Genomic DNA, 18,518 nt, shown 5'->3' on the forward strand with positions numbered 1-18,518 from the left:
AACTCATTTTCCTTCCTACGTCCTTCGTTTTTCATCTTTGGGTCAACTCCATTGAGATATAACTATATACAGTAAAAATCACCAATTTCAACTGTATGAATGGGTTTTCATGTGTGCATGCAGCCATGTACTCCTACTACAACCAATATTTTCATCATCCCAGAAAGTTCCTCTGTGCCTGACTGGAGTCAGTATTCTCTCTCTCCCTACAGCTTCATTTTTCATCTTTGGGTCAACTCCATTGAGATATAATTATATACAGTAAAAATCACCAATTTCAACTGTATAATTGGATGGGTTTTCACGTGTGCATGCAGCCATGTACTCCTACTACAACCAATATTTTCATCATCCCTGAAAGTTCCTCTGTGCCTGACTGAAGTCAGTATTCTCTCTCTCCCTACACCTTCGTTTTTCATCTTTGGGTCAACTCCATTGAGATATAATTATATACAGTAAAAATCACCAATTTCAACTGTATAATTGGATGGGTTTTCACGTGTGCATGTAGCCATGTACTCCTACTACAACTAATATTTTCATCATCCCTGAAAGTTCCTCTGTGCCTGACTGAAGTCAGTTCTCTCTCTCTCCCTACACCCTGGAAATGCCAATTTGCTTTTTTATCTCTGCAGTTTTGTCTATGCTATGATTTCATATAAACAGGATCACGTAGCCTGCTGGTTTTGGTGTCTGGCTCCTTTGGTTCAGCATAATGCCTTTGAGATTCATCCATTTGCTTGTATGGATCAGTAGTTACTTTTATGGCAGATTAGTATTCCATTGTAGGGGTAGACCACCATTTGTCTATTCATTCACCAGTTGGTGAACATTTGGGATATTTAGATTTTGGTGATTTTACATAAATCTGCTATGACCGTCTACGTGTAATTTTGTGTGGACATATGTTTTCATTTGTCCCTTTAGTCTGGTGGGTCTGGAATTTTAACAGTTCCTGTAATATCTAGGCTGGTGGCCCTTTGGCTGTATTTTGAAAGAAGCTTGCCTGAATCCTCTCAAGCTTATTCTAACTTTGATATTCTGTGAAGAACATTAAATAATCTTGATCTGGTATGCAGACTTTCCTCCGTTTATCAATAATAGGTGTCTACTAAATATAGGCTGACAGATATCATTGATGAGAAGTCAGTGTGAGAAAATCATTCCTGCTCTTGGATCGGGGCAGCCATCCCCAGGAAACCAGCCCCAAAGTATGCATAAAGTGTGAGGCTGCTGTGTCTTTGGAGTCCAGCTCTCTGATGTCCATTAAGCATGACCACATGCCTTTCACTGAGCTCCACCACTCTGCTGTTGGTGGGCCTTGGCCATGTGACTTAATTCCTCTGAGCCTCATTTTTATAAAATGGGGGTGACGGTAACTCTGCTAGGATTGTTGTGTGTGAAATAAGACATGATTGAAGTGATGCATATGATAGGTGAGTGAGTACATCAGTTGGCATTTAGAAAATGGTTCACATACAGGAGATCTTGTTGTTATTATTTGAGGGAAGGGCAATCTCTCTCTTCCCTTAGCTGTTCCAGCTTCCTTCCCCTCTTTTCCTCCTGCCCCCGCTGCATGGACTATACACAGACAAAAGAGAAGACTCAATGGAGTCTGCAAAATACCACAGCTTTGGGAGTTCAGAGGGGAGGAAACCAAGCTTGCCTGCTAATGCTGCAGGCCCAGGTCTGTGAAATTTACTCTTTGGCAGTTTAGCTGTCAGCCAACAGGGTGGTAGTTCATTAGAGAAACTCAAGAAACAGGCATGGTCTTTCCAGTTTGGAAGATGTTGATGAAAATTTCCTGCTCTTCTGCATCAAAGTTAACTATATATCTCATTCAGGTTTTTGACAACAATCAACCTCATATATATATATATATATATATATATGTATATGTATATATATGTATATGTATATATATGTATATGTATATATATGTATATGTGTGTATATATATACACACACACACATACACACACACATATATGTATATTTATTTTTGTGTATGTGTGAAATTTTAGCATCCATCTACTGGTTTTTCTACATTACTTTGAAAGAACGTACCCTGTATGTTCTTGGGATGGAAAGGGTCCAAACTAGACTTAAGCTGGGTCTTTAGCAATTTCATTTTACTTAAATATTTCCATTCACAGAAACAGAAGTAGGAACAACTGAAGCAGTGGATAAGAATGTCCCTATTTAAGCCCATTGACTTCCTTCATCGCTGGAAGAAGAAACGAGGGATACAAAAGTGGGGAAAAGAAGTACATTTCTGGTCTTCTCAATCAGTAGAGATGATCGCAAAGAACATAAATGAAGGCAGTCCGGTGGGATTATTTTCTACTACTGAGTCAGGAATAAAGTAATGGACAATATTTCATAGGAACAACAAATAGTTTGTGGCAACAGTATTTGAGCACTTACAGGGCTGTGCTCTGTGTAGTGTGTAGTAATGTATACATTAGCTCACTTCAGTACCAGAAAATCAGCCTCAGATGTTTGACCCCCATTCCTATGTTGAGACCTATAAACTCAGAAGGGGGACCAAGCCAAGCTCTCCATTTCCAAAGCCCAGGTTTCAGCCTCTTTACTTGGAGGCAAACCAAAATGAGAAAAAACGGTGTCATACCTGTAACTCATCCAGAAAACAAAACAAAACAAAACAAAACTTCTGGTTCCCTCCATTAGACACCTTATTAATTTAAGGAAAAAAAAGTTTCTGGGGCCATTCATTCATAAGGTAAAGACATAAGAGAGAAATAATGATTGGCGTTGGTGATGCTGTAATTACAGAGACTGCACAAGGACTCAACATACCCGCAGCAGCTGTGGGAGTGATGCATGGAGCTGGCCCCACCGTCCTTTGTCATTCTTGTGTCCAAGTCTGTCCTGTGGCAGTCTTATAGTATTAATTATCTTGCAACTTATTTATGTGTTCCCTCTATTTCCACAAAGGTCTTTTTCAAAGATATTTTTCAGGGGCTTACCATAAAACTATGTAAGCTCAGAGGAAAAAGCCCAGAACACATCAAAATAGAGAATGGGAGGAGATGGTGAGAAGGAACCAAAGTCAAATGGAGGTAAAGTTGGGAATTGTTGGAGAAATATTGGTGACACCACCTATCCAAAGGGCCATGGGAAGTAGTGGCTTCAAATGTAACTATTATTTAGCTCCATTTTTGCTATATTATTTGTAACATTTTGCTACTATTTACGTTATTTTTAAAACATGTAGATTTCAGAAGCTATTGTGAAATGATCTGGGTTCTCATCAGCCCCGGGTCCTTGAGCTGAGCCTGGGGAGGGTGTGTGCTGTATCAGCACTGAGGCCACAAGATGGGGGAGATGATGCGTGTGATCCCCAAGAATGCCAAGTAGAGAAGACACCATTTTGAAAAAGGATGCATCACCATGTCTTTCTTTCACTCTTTTGGGAATATAAAATGTGGTAAAAGTGCGGCAGCAACGATTTTGCAGAAGTAACTTTATTTGTGTGCAGGTCAACCACATGCAGTGCCACACATGCATGTTCCCAAGGCTGGTGTGCACACACCGCTGGGTCTTTGGGCACCATCACTGGACACACCTAGAATCATCTCACCATCGTCTTTCCTCTCGCTTTTCTCTATTGTTTCTTTATCTTCTTTCCTTTTGCCTTTATTTGTATCTCATCCTTGAACACCTCACACACTCCCGTTCTTCACAGAAACAACAACAAAAAAAAAGACAGAAAAAGAGCCTAAGGAAGGATAGGTACAAGTGATGAGCGTTAGAGCACAATTCTGAGTTTCTGGGCACAGAAGAGAATGAGGGAAGCCAGGAGAGATGTCACGTCAGGAAGATTTAAGGCTTATTATCCCCCCCCCCCCCCCGCAAATGTTGATCAAAGTGTGCTATTAAGATCTTGTCCAATTCCAAAGGGACGTGAGGCAGGCGGAGGCAGACAGGCTATGCCGAATATTTACCAGTGCAGGCCGGGGCTCACTGGTTGAGGAATATGCTGGGCAAGTGTGCAGCTCGGAGGAAAGAATCCTCTCTCAACCCCAAGACCCACTCGTGTGGGCTGGAGATGAACTTGCCACGTGATCATCTCCTCCCTCTGAGTTGCTGTTTCTTCTTTGAAGTGAAGGGTTAAGCTCTGTTATCTCAGCCTCCCACACGTTCACAGTGGCAGCCCATGGAATGGGCAGCTCTTTGGACCAAATGTGCTTGGTTGAAATTCCCTCTGTGGAAGCAAGTAAGCATTCTTCACACAGAGCCAGAGCCAGGACTGGATATTCTTTCCTGAGGAGGTCTAATGAAATGTATGTAAATAATTCTCCCCCACCCACCCTCTCTGGCACTGGCCTTCTCAATTATGCAATGGGAGCCTTGCCAGTTCTCCCAGTTTCTAGAAATCCACCTCTCCGGTCCAGTAAGACAGACAGTAAGAAGCCTATAAATAACCATCTTATTCCCACGTGTCCATAATAGCAGAGAAGCTGCTGTTACAAGCAAATAAACTGGCAGTTCACAGACGATGCAAATGAATACTGAAGGGTGTAGCTTGCGTGATGCCTTGGGAAGCAAAGGAAGTGTTTCATTTCTTTCTTTCTTTTTTTTTTTTTTTTTGGAGGATTCAAAGGACTCCTGCCTTACTCCCCACCTTCCTTCTTGCTGTGGCTGTAATTCCTTTCCCAGCACAAGATCCATGGCTAGATTTCTCTTTTTCATGTACTTGAAGGTAAACTCCATTAGAAAGAAAGAAACCCTTTGGGTCTGTCCGCTGTGGGATCCTGTCATTTATCCAGAGTAGACCTGAGCTGTAGGAACACTCTGTGCTATTTGAACTTCGTGTGTTGAATGAAGAAGAAGCTACTTTTTTTCCTTTCCAGATTTCTTTCAAAAAATAGGAACTCCAGCTGGAGTTGGGGTGAGATCAGAAGACCCTGGCCTTCAATTTTTTTGGCATCCCTGCTACGATATTTTAAGGAGCCCCAACTTTGTTTTTATGATGAATATTAATATGGACTTTGCATTTTCTCAGTCTGTTCTTAGAAAATGGCTTCTGCTCAGTCTCTGTAAAATGGAAATGAATGCCACACAACACCAGTAGTCCTACAGTCATTAATATTGTTACATGTTTGAAACCAATTTAAGGCCAGAGCCTCCGCGGGTGACCAGGCGAACACCTTCTGCAGGGTGAAAGAGGTATTTTCTTTGTTGGCACAAGGAATTATGGTGACGTCGCCTATGGCCTGATGTGAAGAACTGTCACCTTTCTTGTGTAATAACCAACAGGCTCAGTGTGGTGTGCACCGTGCCACACTTAAACTCTGCACAGCTTGGGAGATGGGCAGGTGGGGCCTGTTAGTACCACCAGAGGTCAGAGGAGAGAGGGAGACTCAGAGTAGTCAGAGCCTAATGGAAGGGCCTGTAGCCAAGGAGTGGCAGACCCAGAGCCACCCGGGAGTCTTCACTCCATAGCCTGCGTGCTTAGTGCAAGGGAGGTCCTGAGAAACACTGATAGTTGCTTACGGTCACTGGCTTCAAAATATGAAAACATTTTTCAAACTGCCATATTTTCCTTATGCAGGGTAAAATGATCCTCTCCTTATTGAATAAGCAGGATATGCAGACATAAGCATTCAAATCAAAATAATGTAAGAGCAAACATAACAACAAATAACCCTCCTCACATTTTCCGGCTGAAGCCTGGATAATGATGTGCTGTAATTATTATAAACATAACAATCTATTAGCACCACTATGAAATCAGTGGCAATAACAGAATTCATCTTGGCTTAGAACATCTCTCCTTGTTAAGGTAGCACTCCCTTATCCCCACTCCCCCTTTATTTTTTTTAACCAGTAGAAGAAATAAAGTTGTGCGGAAAATTACATAGGCCATATTATATGATTAGCGATAGTTTGGGGCAGGAAGAATGTCTGCAGTCTTTTTTGTTTAATTGAAGTAGAATTGATTTACAAAGTTGTGATAGTTTCATATATACAGAAAAGTGATATTATATGTATATACATATCATGTATATTATGTATGTATGATATAGATATATAGATAATACAGCAGTTTGAAAAATGTTTTCATATTTTTTACCTAAATATCAATGCTGCTTACTTCCCCATAGAAGGGCAAACTGACTCTATGAAAAATGTGATGGTGTAAAATAGTCATTTCATGCAGCCAAGCAAGGGGCTGGTGTGTGGAGGGTAATACTGTAGTACACACACACTCACCGCGTTGGTATTTCTCTGCCCCTCTGAACCTCTTAACAACAATCGTCCTCGACAAGAAGGCAGACATTCTGTGTCTACTGAAAACTTTACAAGAAAGGTTTATTTTCCCACAATAGTCTAATGAAAGGCAGGGTAAGCTGAAGAGCATCTTGATTTCTTCAAGGGAGTTACTTTCTCTGTAGAGGGAGCCTGGTGCTGTCAGACAGACACATGATCCTGAGTGGTTGGGGTGAAAGGAAATTAACCAGAGACCCAGGCCCCTCTGGCTTCAGTTCTCAGAACTCTGGAACGAGAATAAGAAAAACCCACTGCAATCCACTTGTCTGTGGACACCACACTCTGGCATGCGCATCTCCCAGGAGACCTAGTTTTTGTGGTATCTCTAAGCCTGTCACCTTGGAAGAAAGCATGCTTTGTGCACAGCTTAGCTGAGCTGAATCTGAAAACCTTTTTGATATCTTCACAGGAGGAAACTTCTGTGCCCCGACTGTGAAGGGAAACAGCCTCTTCTTGATCCTTATTGTGTCCTGGATCTCTCTGCCTTTCTTTTCTCTATTAAGTTTTTTTTCCCCCTCTTTCCTATCCCTCCCCACCAAAACAACTCTCTTTTCTGGTACAGGCATCAGAAGTAAAGCTACACATAGTTAATAATTTACACTTATAGTCACACTAAAAATAAGTTAAAGGGTTTTCTCTTTCTTTTCTTTGTCAGAACCTCCTCTGGGAGCTCTAAACACACTTAGACTCAAAGGATAGAGAAAGATTACACATGGCTTTGGATTTCCTGCCATATAAATAAGTTGTGTCCTATTTTATTTCTCAGCTGGCTGGTGAGCCAAGCTCATAAACTTATAAAATGGAGGTTAGGCCTAGTGAGCCTCAAAAGCCAGAGAACTCCCCTCTTGCTGAAATCCTCTATTTGCAGGGCTACATAGATAATAGGAATACACATAATATGAATAACATAAATGATTAAAATCCCAAATAGATTTGGAGACTTCCAATCTGTCCCTGCTCCAAGACCCATTTCTTCCTTAGTCTGCCACTTTTCCTTCAACAGCGAGATCATCTGTTAAAGCCAGTCATGGTCCTTCCATCTTCCCTTCTCTTTCCTCACCCACTTCACCATCCAGCAGCTTGTTCTATCTGTGATTCCAGACCCATATCTCTGTCTACTTAATTCTGTCTCCACTGCCGCCATTATCCTGGAAGACTCCTGAGGGGTTTCCATCTTCATTCTTGCTTCCTCTATGATGCAGGGGGAGGTTGTTTATTATTAATATTAAATTATGTAACCCTTACACTTAAAATCCTTCACCTTTCCATTGTGATTGCGTTAAATTCCAGAGACCTCTGTAGGGTCTACATTATGCAGCCTGGCCCCTTCCTTCTCTTTGCCTGAGTGTCTCAACACACTGTCCTCCATGTTTGTGTCCCTAAAGAGTCCTTCTCTTCTCTGGTTGAGTTAGATGGACAGGGAGGCTCAGGTGGATGTGCTGTGTCAGTGGGCAAGGTTAGCAGCAGTAGAAAACCGCTTTCTGAATAATGGGAGGGAAGCAAAGGGAGGGGTATGCACCCACTCTCCCTAAGGTCAAGGATGGGGCTCTTCCAGAACTGACTGAGTAGGAGGCCAGGGTCAGTCAGGGACCCCATGACCTAGGAGCAGGAGGAAAAAGAAGAGGTTTGCCCGGCTGTTCTGAGGGGACCCATGTCCACACCGACCTCATCACACAGATTTAGGTTCTTCTTTCTTTCCGTCTGTGTAGTCGTCTGTCCAGGTATGTGGCCAACTCTCATAAGGCAGTGACTATGGGTGGATGAAGCGAAAGAGCAAGGAGACACTGAGACAAAAGAAAGGCAGAGGACGAGCCCTTGGCTGGAAACCCAGCTCACCTCTAAAAGCATCAGCTAGGAATGCAGGGACACGGCTCTTTTCCTGCCTCACCCCTTAAAATGAACTCCGGAATACAGACTTCCCATGGCTCCCCAAGGAAACCCCACTCGGATTAATGAAACCATTGGGCTGTGCAATTATATGACTGCAGCCTAAGAAAGTGTCCTTCTGACCAGAAACGGGGTTTCAAGCCACAGCTATTTACTGTCATTAGAGATTCTGAGGCCCCCCTTCTTCTCATACACACAGACTCATCTCCCCCACCAAAAAAAAAAAAAATCATTCTGAAGCAGAGAGAACTCTGCATGCGGCTTTGTTGGGCTTGGGAAATAAGGCAGAAGAGGTTGACGGAAAATTACTACCATGTGTCTGGCCCCAAGTGTCCTGCATGGCACTAACAGGGCCTGTCAAGAAACTGGATATTGGATCTGACAGGGCTAACTGCCCGGTGATGCCTTGAAAATGGACTGTGGCCCAACCAAGCAAACACATGTGGAGACAGGAAAAGCAACCAGTGTGAGAGCTGGGGCTCAGAGACCCTGCATCGCTACAAAGACTTCTCTTTTCTCATTAGATTGGAACCCGCTCATTAGATTTAAGTCCAAAAGCAAGAAAGAAAAATGAAGATGTAATATTCTGATAGCTCTTTAACAGGGTTTATAAGGACTTTAGCCAAAAAACCCTAGGATTTAGAACAACCAACTAGATACTCCCCAGACATTGGCAAAAAAAAAAGAAAAGCTTCCTTAGGCAGGAACTGAGGTTGTTAAAATCTGCCTCAATGTCCTCCTGAATAGCAGGAGGCTTTGGACACTGAAAGGAAAATTGAGGTCAAACTGGGGAGGATGACCACGCATGGAGCTACTGAGCTCATCAAGGAGTCCAGGAGGGTTCAAGTTCAGGACTGTCTCCCAGCAACACACACCACCACAGGGGCTGCTTCCAACACGGCACTCTGAGATCCAAGTTAAGACTGCATGTCTTACAACCCTGCCTTGTAGAGATTGGCTTGTCCATTGGGTTTCCAGGGTCTAGAAGACAGAGAATGTAGACTGGTCAATTTTATTTCATTTTTCTTGGGGCTGACAGCAGGGGATCCAATTTCTTTGGAATTAGCTTTGATTCCTCTTCCTCAGGTCAGGAAAGTGTGAGGCACAGGGAAGCAGTCAGTGGTTCCCGAGGCCATGCCTCAGTTATTCCTCCTGCCTAACAGGACGCAAGGGTCATTTAGGGGAGAGAGAGCTGGACTTAGTGTGAGGAGCTCAGCCTTCAGGGGATGGAATCTCCCTCCCTTTCATACCCCAGTTCCAGGCTGAATCAACATGCAGAATGAGGCTTCTGCAGAAAGGCATGCCTGATGAGAATGATGCTGAGGGGACTTAGACTGGAGTCTGGCTGGAAATCCAGGCAGGAGGTAGACATGTATGGAACTCGGCCAAGACTAAGCAGAGGTTTCTTCCCTCTGGACCTGACCCAGAGGGAGTAGTTCAGTCACTCAGTTGTGTCTGACTCTTTGCAACCCCATGGACTGCAGCACACCGGGCTTCTCCATCCTTCACTGTCTCCCGGAGTTTGCTGAAACTCATGTCCAATGAGTTAGTGATGCCATCCAACCATCTCATCCTCTCTTGTCCCCTTCTCCTCCTGCCTTCTATCTTTCTCAGCATCAGGGTCTTTTCCAATGAGTCAGCTTTTCACATCAGGTGACCAGAGTACTGGAGCTTCAGCATCAGTTCTTCAAATAAATTTTCAAGGTTGATTTCCTTTAAGATTGACTGGGTTGATCTCCTTGATGTCCAAGGGACTCTCAAGAGTCTTATCCAGTACCACAATTCAAAAGCATCAATTCTTCGATGCTCAGCCTTCTATAGGGTCCAGCTCTCACATCTGTGCATGACTACTGGAAAAACCATAGCTTTGATTAGATGGACCTTTGTCAGCAAAGTGATGTCTCTGCTTTTTAATACACTGTCTAGGTTTGTACAGCTTTCCTTCCAAGCAGCAAGCATCTTTTAATTTTGTGGCTGCAGGAGCGTGGAAGCCAAGCCATTCCCTCTGGGGGAAAAAAGAAACCATTTTTTCGTAAACCAACAAAATTATATAGACCAGTTGGGGACTGGCAAAGTGTTAGGGGCAATTTTCCAGATAACATGGGACTAAAGAACTACCTGGAGAAATCCAGATCATTGAGACCAAGGAACTTCCTATGGTAAATGATGATGATGAGGTTCACACTGTCACCATCTCCTGCTGGCGTTCTAGTGACTGTCCTTCAGAGAGTGTGCGGTGAAGTGTCATTTTAGATTGTTAAGCATCAGGAGGGATAAAGACTTAGGAGTAAAGAATGTTCCTCAGTTTCCATGTCTGTTAATATTCTGGGAACAAGTCTGGAAGGCAATTCAATTATTTAGCTAGCTTGACAAAAAGAATTAAGAAAAATCATGTTACTCTTGGACATAATATATATCAAATGGTGACCAGGAGATGAGGGAGGGGTTGAGTCTGTGCTATTAAGACCATTTCTGCAGATTGTCATGTCAGTGGATCTGTAGTCATGGAAACATGTTCATGCATGTCTATGGCTGTATCTTCTTTCTTTCTGTCTTCTATTGCTATCTCAGTCATGAAATATACTTAACTGTACTTACAGCCATGATGAGGGTCATGTATATATGTATTTATACATTATATATATATGTGTGTGTGTGTGTGTATGAAAAATTTCTCTCCAAGGCCAGATTCTGAATCACCAAGACCAAGGAATGGCACTGCCCATTAGATGACTATCCAGTCACTCCTTACACAGGAAGAAGCTGATAAGGGAAGGGATATACAGCACCTGTTCTCAGTGGGTAGATGGTCTTCAAAAAGAAATCGCAGTCTCTCTCCTCCTCAATGTGTAAAAGACTTAGACATGGAGGTGCAATGATGGTCATGATGATACTGATATTAATAGCTTCTTACTTTTATGCTTTATGCAGTTTAAAGTGCTTCCCACTCACATTATCTGACCCCTGCCACACAATCCTTTACGGTGTTATTAGCCTTTTTTGACAGTTAAAAAGATAGACAAAAGAGCAAAGCTTTAAGAGAAAGTACGTAAGCCAGCAGACAGATCCTGACCCAGAGAGCTGCATGCAGTGTGTTGAAGAGTTGTGAATGAATTACAAAGTCTCTTTTTCATGTAAAGCTCTGGATTTCCAATCTCTCCTTAAAAAATTCAAGGCCAAGCCACCACTTCTCTGGAGCTAGGTAAGGGTGACCTCTTCTAAGCAGGGCATGTGTGTGCTAGCTTATCACAGCCCCACTATACCCCACCCTTTCTTAAGCTCTGTGCCTAGTTCCTGTGATCACTAGAGTTTGTCACCAGTTCTCTAGAAGGATAACACATCTACTTAAGATCAAATGGCCAATTAATGGTAGAAGTGAAAATTGAAATCAGAACTCTGGTACCAAGTCCATCTCTACTTCTGTCTCTATGGAGTAGGTCTCAGAATGACCTGGAATCTTAGAATTCTACGTATGAGGTCTGAAAATCTGCCTTTTGAACAATTACCCAGGTTGCAATGTGACTAAAACACTAGACTGTTTGAAAATACCCAGGGCCTGTCGAAGGAGTCTGAGACCTAGGGTCCCCTTGGTCCTTTGATTAAACTAGTCTGCCTCTCTGTCATTGAACCCTCAAGTCTCAGTCACACACTGAGAATGTGTGTGACTCTGCTTTCTGACTCTGGGTGGGGTAACATTTTGGGGACCCTAGCTTCATTCACTATCTGTGAAACGGTTGATGATCATTATATTCTCTATGCCACTTGGGTACTGTGAAAAATACCCTGTTTATTTATTCATCAAACATTTATTCTTTTTTAAACTTTTTATTTTGTATTGGAGTATAGCCGATTGAGCTTCCCTGATAGCTCACTTGGTAAAGAATCTGCCTGCAATGCAGGAGACTCCGGTTCAATTCCTGGGTCAGGAAGATCCTCTGGAGAAGGGACAGGCTACCCACTCCAGTATTCCTGGGCTTCCCTTGTGGCTCAGCTGGTAAAGAATCTGCCTGCAGTGCAGGAGACCTGGGTTCTTTCCCTTGGTTGGGAAGGTCCCCTGGAGAAGGGAAAGGCTACCCACTCCAGTATTCTGGCCTAGAGAATTCCATGGACTGTATAATCCGTGGGGTTGCAAAGAGTCAGACACAACTAAACGACTTTCACTTCCCTTCACAGAGCCGATTAACAGTGTTGTGAGAGTTTCAGGTGAACAGCAAATGGACCCAGCCATACACAAACATGCATCCATTCTCCCCCAAACTCCCCTCCCATCCAGGCTGGCACGTAACGTTGACCAGAGTTCCCTGTGCTATGCAGTAGGACCTTGTTGGTTATCCATTTTAAATATAGCAGTGTGTACACAGCAATCCCAGAGTCCCTAAATATCCCTTCCCCATCCTTCTCCCTTGGCAACTGTTAAGTTCATTTACTGTCTGTGAGTCTGTTCCTGCTTGGTAAATAAGTTCATTTGTGTATTTTTTTTTTTAGATTCTTCATTTTAGGGACATCATACAATATTTCTCCTCCTTTGACTGACTTCACTCAGTATGACAATGTCTAGATCTATCCATGGTGCTGCAAATGGCTGAGTAATAGTCCGTTATATATATTCTTCTTTCTAGTGGCCGAGTAATATTCCATTATATATACATATCACATCTTCTTTATCCATTCATCTGTCAATGGACATTTAGGTTGCCTCCATGACTTAGCTGTAACAGTGCTGCTATGAACATTGAGGTGTGTGTGTCCTTTTGAACCATGTTTTCCTCTGGATATAAACACAGGACTGGGATTGAAGGGTCATATGGTAGCTCTATTTGTAGTTTTTTAAAGAACCTCCAAACTCTTCTTCATAATGGCTGCATCAATTTACATTCCCTCCAACAGAGGAAGAGGGTTCCATTCTTTCCTCACCCTCTCCAGCATTTATTATTTGTGTATTTGTAGATGATGGCCATTCTGATTGGTGTGAGGTGATACCACATTGTAGTTTTGATTTGCATTTGTCTAATAATTAGCGACATTGAACATCTTTTCATGTGCCTCTTTGCCGTCTGTATATCCTCTTTGGAGAAATGTATATTTAGGTCTTCTGCCCAGTTTTTGATTGGGTTGTTTGTTTTGATGATGTTAAACCACAAGAACTGTAATGCTTGCCTTAGTCTCTGAGAGTATAAAGATGCATGTACCTAAGTTAGGTTGTATGTACGTGCTCAGTTGCTCAGTCATGTCTCTTTGCAGCCCCATGGACTGTAGCCCGCCAGGCTCTTCTGTCCATGGGCTTTCCCAGGCAAAAATACTGGTTGCCATGCCCTCCTCCAGGGAATCTTCCCGATGCAGGGATCAAACCCACATCTCTTAATTATGTCTCCTGCATTGGCAGGCGAGTTCTTTACCAGTGAGCCACCTAGGAAACCCAAGTTAGCTTGTATGTATACTGCCCCTATTTATTTGAAATCCTTAGGGAAACAAAAGATATATATAAACTCTAGCACTCTGTAAAATTTTCAAAGATAACTAAGTACTAGATACTTAAAATGTGGTCCCAGGACCATCTGTATCAGTCAGTACTTTCAAGGTGTTTGCTCATAATATAGTTTCTCAGGCTCAAAGCTACACTCAACAAGATCCCTAGGTTACTTCCACGCACATGGATGTCTGAAAAGCCCTGAGTAAGATTTTGTGTTAACAGTCCCAGTGAACCTTCTTGTGGTCGTCATTTCCATATATGTACTTAAGTTGTCAGATTGTACAACTTCAGCTTACAAACTGTTATGTCTGTTACATCTCAAAATGGGGTTGGTGATGGAGGGCATGTCCCAAGATGTGTCTGACTTGGTTTATGGGTTTATATCATAAGGATCTTCAGATGCAAATGAGCTAGGAAGTAGGGAATATAAAGTATCTGGGGTATCTACACGATGGCCTGCTTGGAAAATGTTGGTGTTTTTAATGACATTTTCCCCCATCTTGATTTAAAATAAACACAGTGGGGAAGTGGTAGAGTGTGGGCACATAGAACAGTTTTTAAACATGCAAAAAATGTTGTCTTCCGCTGATTCTTTATGCAGTAAGGATGTTAACACTTTGTCTTTTACATGTGCTGTCAGTATTTCCCTGGTTTTTGTACTGTTTATAAAAATCTTCTTGTTTTTATGTAGTAAAGTTGTTGATTATTATTTTCTTTATGTTCTGATTGTGCTGAGAGCAGTGAACAGTGATCCTCAACTTTGATTACACTTGGGAATCACCTGGAAAGCCTTGAAAACTACTGGTGCTTGAGTTTTCCTCTTTTCTCTACCCACAGGTACCCTGATTTGATTAGTCTGGTGTCCTACAAAGGTATCAGGGTTTTCAAAAGCTCCCTGGCTGATTCTACCGTGACATCAGAGTTGAGTACTACTGCTTCAGAAAGGCCTTCCCTGTAGCAAGATCAGATGGCATTCACCCATATGAGCTTCTAACTGTTTCATGGTTTTATTTTATATCTGTTTCTCTAGTTTATGATATAATCTTGGGGTCAAACCAGGATATATTTGAACTCTTTGAATAATACTCTCAGCTCACCTTTCTCTTCTACTTTTTTTCCTTTTAATTCCAATAGATAATTTGGTCTCACAGGCAAACTCGAGATGACTTTTCAGTGTAGTCATTAAGGGTCAGAAAGTAACACCAGAGAAGTAATAAATTCTGGCCTCACAGTTTGAGGAGGAAGCAGGAAGAATTGGATTTAGAACTGCATTTACTGCTTCATTTGCAAACAGGCACTGTTGGAAACTTAGCTTTTCACTGACTGAACTGGTGAATATAACCGAGTAAATTGCTCAGTTTAGAGAGACTCAATCACAGTCTTGATAATAATCACCCAAATGGCCCAGAGGTAATGTCCTTCTCTCCAGAGCCTCTAAGAATCTATTCTTGAACATTTGCTATATAACTGATTCCTCTCCTGAGTCTAAGGTGGTTTATGAATGGACAGAGGGGCTATCACCAGCGGAGGCATCTCGTGTAGCCATTGTCATGCTCTACTTGAGAGGCAGAGGTCTTGACAGTGCATTATGGAGTCCTAACTTCAGCTTGGAGACAAAGTAATATGCCCTTTGTCCATGAAAGCAGATGGCGTCACTGCAGAAGGCTTTTAAGCCTTTGCGAAAGTCCTCTTGTTTTCTTTGTCCCATTACATTGCCACTCCCTCCTAAGACTTGAGTAGCTTGAAGTCCCAGGCTCTGCTAAGTCCCTTCAGCCATGTCCGACTCTGTGTGACCCCATAGATGGCAGCCCACCAGGCTCCCCCGTCCCTGGGATTCTCCAGGCACTGGAGATTGGGTTGCCATTTCCTTCTCCAATGCATGAAAGTGAAAAGTGAAAGTGAAGTTGCTCAGTCGTCTCCTACTCTTCACGACCCCATGGACTGCAGCCCACCAGGCTCCTCCATCCATGGGATTTTCCAGGCATGAGTACTGGAGTGGGGTGCCATCGCCTTCTCCGATAAATAATACCTCTGCCTCCCTTTAAGTTCACTGTTTACACAGACTAAAAGGGCAAACAATATATTCCCCTTCTGAATATTTGCTTGAGTGGCATTCAGACTTTAAATTCTTGAACTTCATCATATTCTACTATTTGAGAATAAGGAGAATTTTGGACATTTTAGTTTCAAATTTGTGATTGTAATATAGAACTTCCCTGGTGGCTCAGACAGTAAAGAATCTGCCTATGATGTGGGAGTCCGGGGTTTGATCCCTGGGTTGGGAAGATCCCCTCGAAAAGGAAATGGCAACCCACTCCAGTATTCTTGCCTGGAAAATTCCACAGATACAGAGGGGCCTGTTGGGCTATAGTCCATGGGGTCACTATGAGTCAAACACAACTGAAGCAACTTAGCATGCAATACCCACAGAATCCAGGGCATGGAAACTTATCTCAGGCATACGGTCACGTCACAGCACAGAATTTCATTGCATGACGTGTTGAGGCTTTGCTCTCAGTTCTCACCGAATGTGATAAACTGCTTCAGATATTGCTTGGCCTCCCTCTTCACATCATGCCTAATAAACCCATCATCTCTATAAAATAGCTCTCCAGTGGTTTATTGTTTCACAATAGGACATGCTATCCTGCTTAGATGTGATCCTTTCTGCTGAAGTGATCTGGCAACCCAGTAAAGGAATTGATCATTTACTCAGTTTCATTCAAGAAATATGTATTGGGCATCCAATATACTTCAGAACCCAGTGTGGGTATTGTGGGAGACAAAAGATAAACTGGTTGAAAACACTGCCTATAAGGGGTAATTGTTAGCAATGGGACAAAAAGGATGAAGGAAGGTAAGGGTTTCTTAGAAGATGTGGCAGCAAGGTGCCCAAGGAGTTCAGACCCAGATACATGAACAATGACAAGATGAAATCTCAAAAAAAAAAAAAAAATTCTGGGGGGTTAAGAGAGACTAGATATTAAAGAGTACGTATGGTATAATTGCATTTGTATGTTCAAAAATATGCAGAATGAATATGTAAGTCAGAATACTAGTTATTTAGATAGGGTGCTAACTAGAAAGAGGGCTTCCCTGGTGGCTCAGATGGTAAAGAATCTGCCTGCAATGCAGGACACATGGATTCAATCTTTGGGTTGGGGGGCTCCCCCTGGAGAAGGGAATGGCTACCCACTTCAGTATTCCTAACAGAACAATTCCATGGACAGAGGAGTCTGGTGGCCTATGGCCTACAGCCCATGGGGTCACAAAGCACTGGACACAACTGAGTGACTAACACAGTGAAACTGCAAAATAACTGCAAAGAGACAAAGGGAATTTTCTTGGTTCTAAAAATCTCTACCTTGATGTGAATGAGTGTCCACATATGTGAAGTTCAGTTCAGTTCAGTCGCTCAGTCATGTCCAACTCTCTGCGACCCCATGGACTGCAGCACGCCAGGCTTCCCTGTCCATCACCAACTCCTAGAGTTTACTCACGCTCATGTCCACTGAGTCAGTGATGCCATCCAGCCATCTCATCCCCTTCTCCTCTCACCCTCAGTCTTTCCCAGTATCAGGGTCTTTTCAAATGAGTCAGCTCTTTGCATCAGGTGGCCAAAGTATTAGAGTCCCAGATTCAGCATCAGTCCTTCTAATGAACACCCAAGACTGGTCTCCTTTAGGATGGACTGGTTGGATCTCCTTGCAGTCCAAGGGACTCGCAAGAGTCTTCTCCAGCACCACAGTTCAGAAGCATCAATTCTTCTATGCTCAACTTTCTTCACAGTCCAACTCTCACATTCATACATGACTACTGGAAAAACCATAGCTTTGACTAGACGGAACTTTGTTGGCAAAGTAATGTCTCTGCTTTTTAATATGCTGTCTAGGATGGTCATAACTTTTCTTCCAAGGAGCAAGTGTCTTTTAATTTCATGGCTGCAATCACCATCTGCAGTGATTTTGGAGCCCCCAAAATTATGTCTCTCACTGTCTCCAGTGTTTCCCCATCTATTTGCCATGAAGTGATGGGACCAGATGCCATGATCTTAGTTTTCTGAATGTTGAGCTTTAAGCCAACTTTTTACTCTCCTCTTTCACTTTCATCAAGAGACTCTTTAGTTCTTCGATTTCTGCCATAAGCGTGGTATCAACTCCATATCTGAGGTTATTGATATTTCTCCCAGCAGTCTTGATTGCAGCTTGTGCTTCTTCCAGCCCAGCGTTTCTCATGATATACTCTGAATATAAGTTAAATAAGCAGGGTGACAGTATACAGCCTTGACATACTCCTTTCCCTATTTGGACCCAGTTTGTTGTTCCATGTCCAGTTCTAACTGTTGCTTCCTGACCGGCATACAGGTTTCTCAAGAAGCAGGTCAGGTGGTCTGGTATTCCCATCTCTTGAAGAGTTTTCCATAGTTTGTTGTGATCCACACAGTCAAAGGCTTTGGCATATGTGAAAATTCATCCCCAATACACTTAAAACTTGTGTATTTCACTTTGGTGTGTGTGTTTATGTGTGTATAATCATTCCTTTAAAAACAGTGCTATAGCAGTTTGAAGGCAGGAGAAGTGGTAAACTTGCAAAGACTTAGGAGGCAGTGACACTGAGATGGGCCAGAAAAGGAATAGTGTTTAATAAGATCACTTCCATGGGATGACGCAGAGAACCACTTAAGGGAGTGTCCATGGAAGGCTCAGCAGTTCAGTGAGTCTTGTGAGCACAGGGCGGTTGTTAAAGTAATATTTGCAGTAGAGTTGTGGGAGCTGTCTGTCAGGTCAACGGAGTGCCATTACCTCTTTGCAGGCAGCAGAGAGATGTGACTGTATCCGCACTTGGGCATGATGCGTCAGGCCCC

At 42.8% G+C, this 18,518-nt stretch overlaps 2 protein-coding genes across 21 annotated transcripts in view; one reads left to right on the forward strand and one right to left on the reverse strand.

Annotated features, from left to right (window-relative positions):
* Positions 1-3,469, forward strand: part of LOC147348186 (uncharacterized) — a 732,824-nt gene extending 729,355 nt beyond the window's left edge. For all 17 annotated transcript variants that reach the window (XR_015151115.1, XR_015151118.1, XR_015151113.1 and 14 more), the window contains one exon: positions 2,157-3,469. The gene's annotated coding sequence lies outside the window, so the exon portion shown is untranslated. The remainder of the gene's footprint in view (positions 1-2,156) is intronic.
* Positions 1-18,518, reverse strand: part of GRM7 (glutamate metabotropic receptor 7) — a 939,830-nt gene that overhangs the window by 77,087 nt on the left and 844,225 nt on the right. The window lies entirely within an intron of this gene.

Source organism: Bos grunniens, chromosome 22 (assembly GCF_055505025.1).
Source record: "Bos grunniens cultivar Pamir isolate PY7600 chromosome 22, Bosgru_T2T1.0, whole genome shotgun sequence".
NCBI classification, from domain to species: Eukaryota; Metazoa; Chordata; class Mammalia; order Artiodactyla; family Bovidae; genus Bos; species Bos grunniens.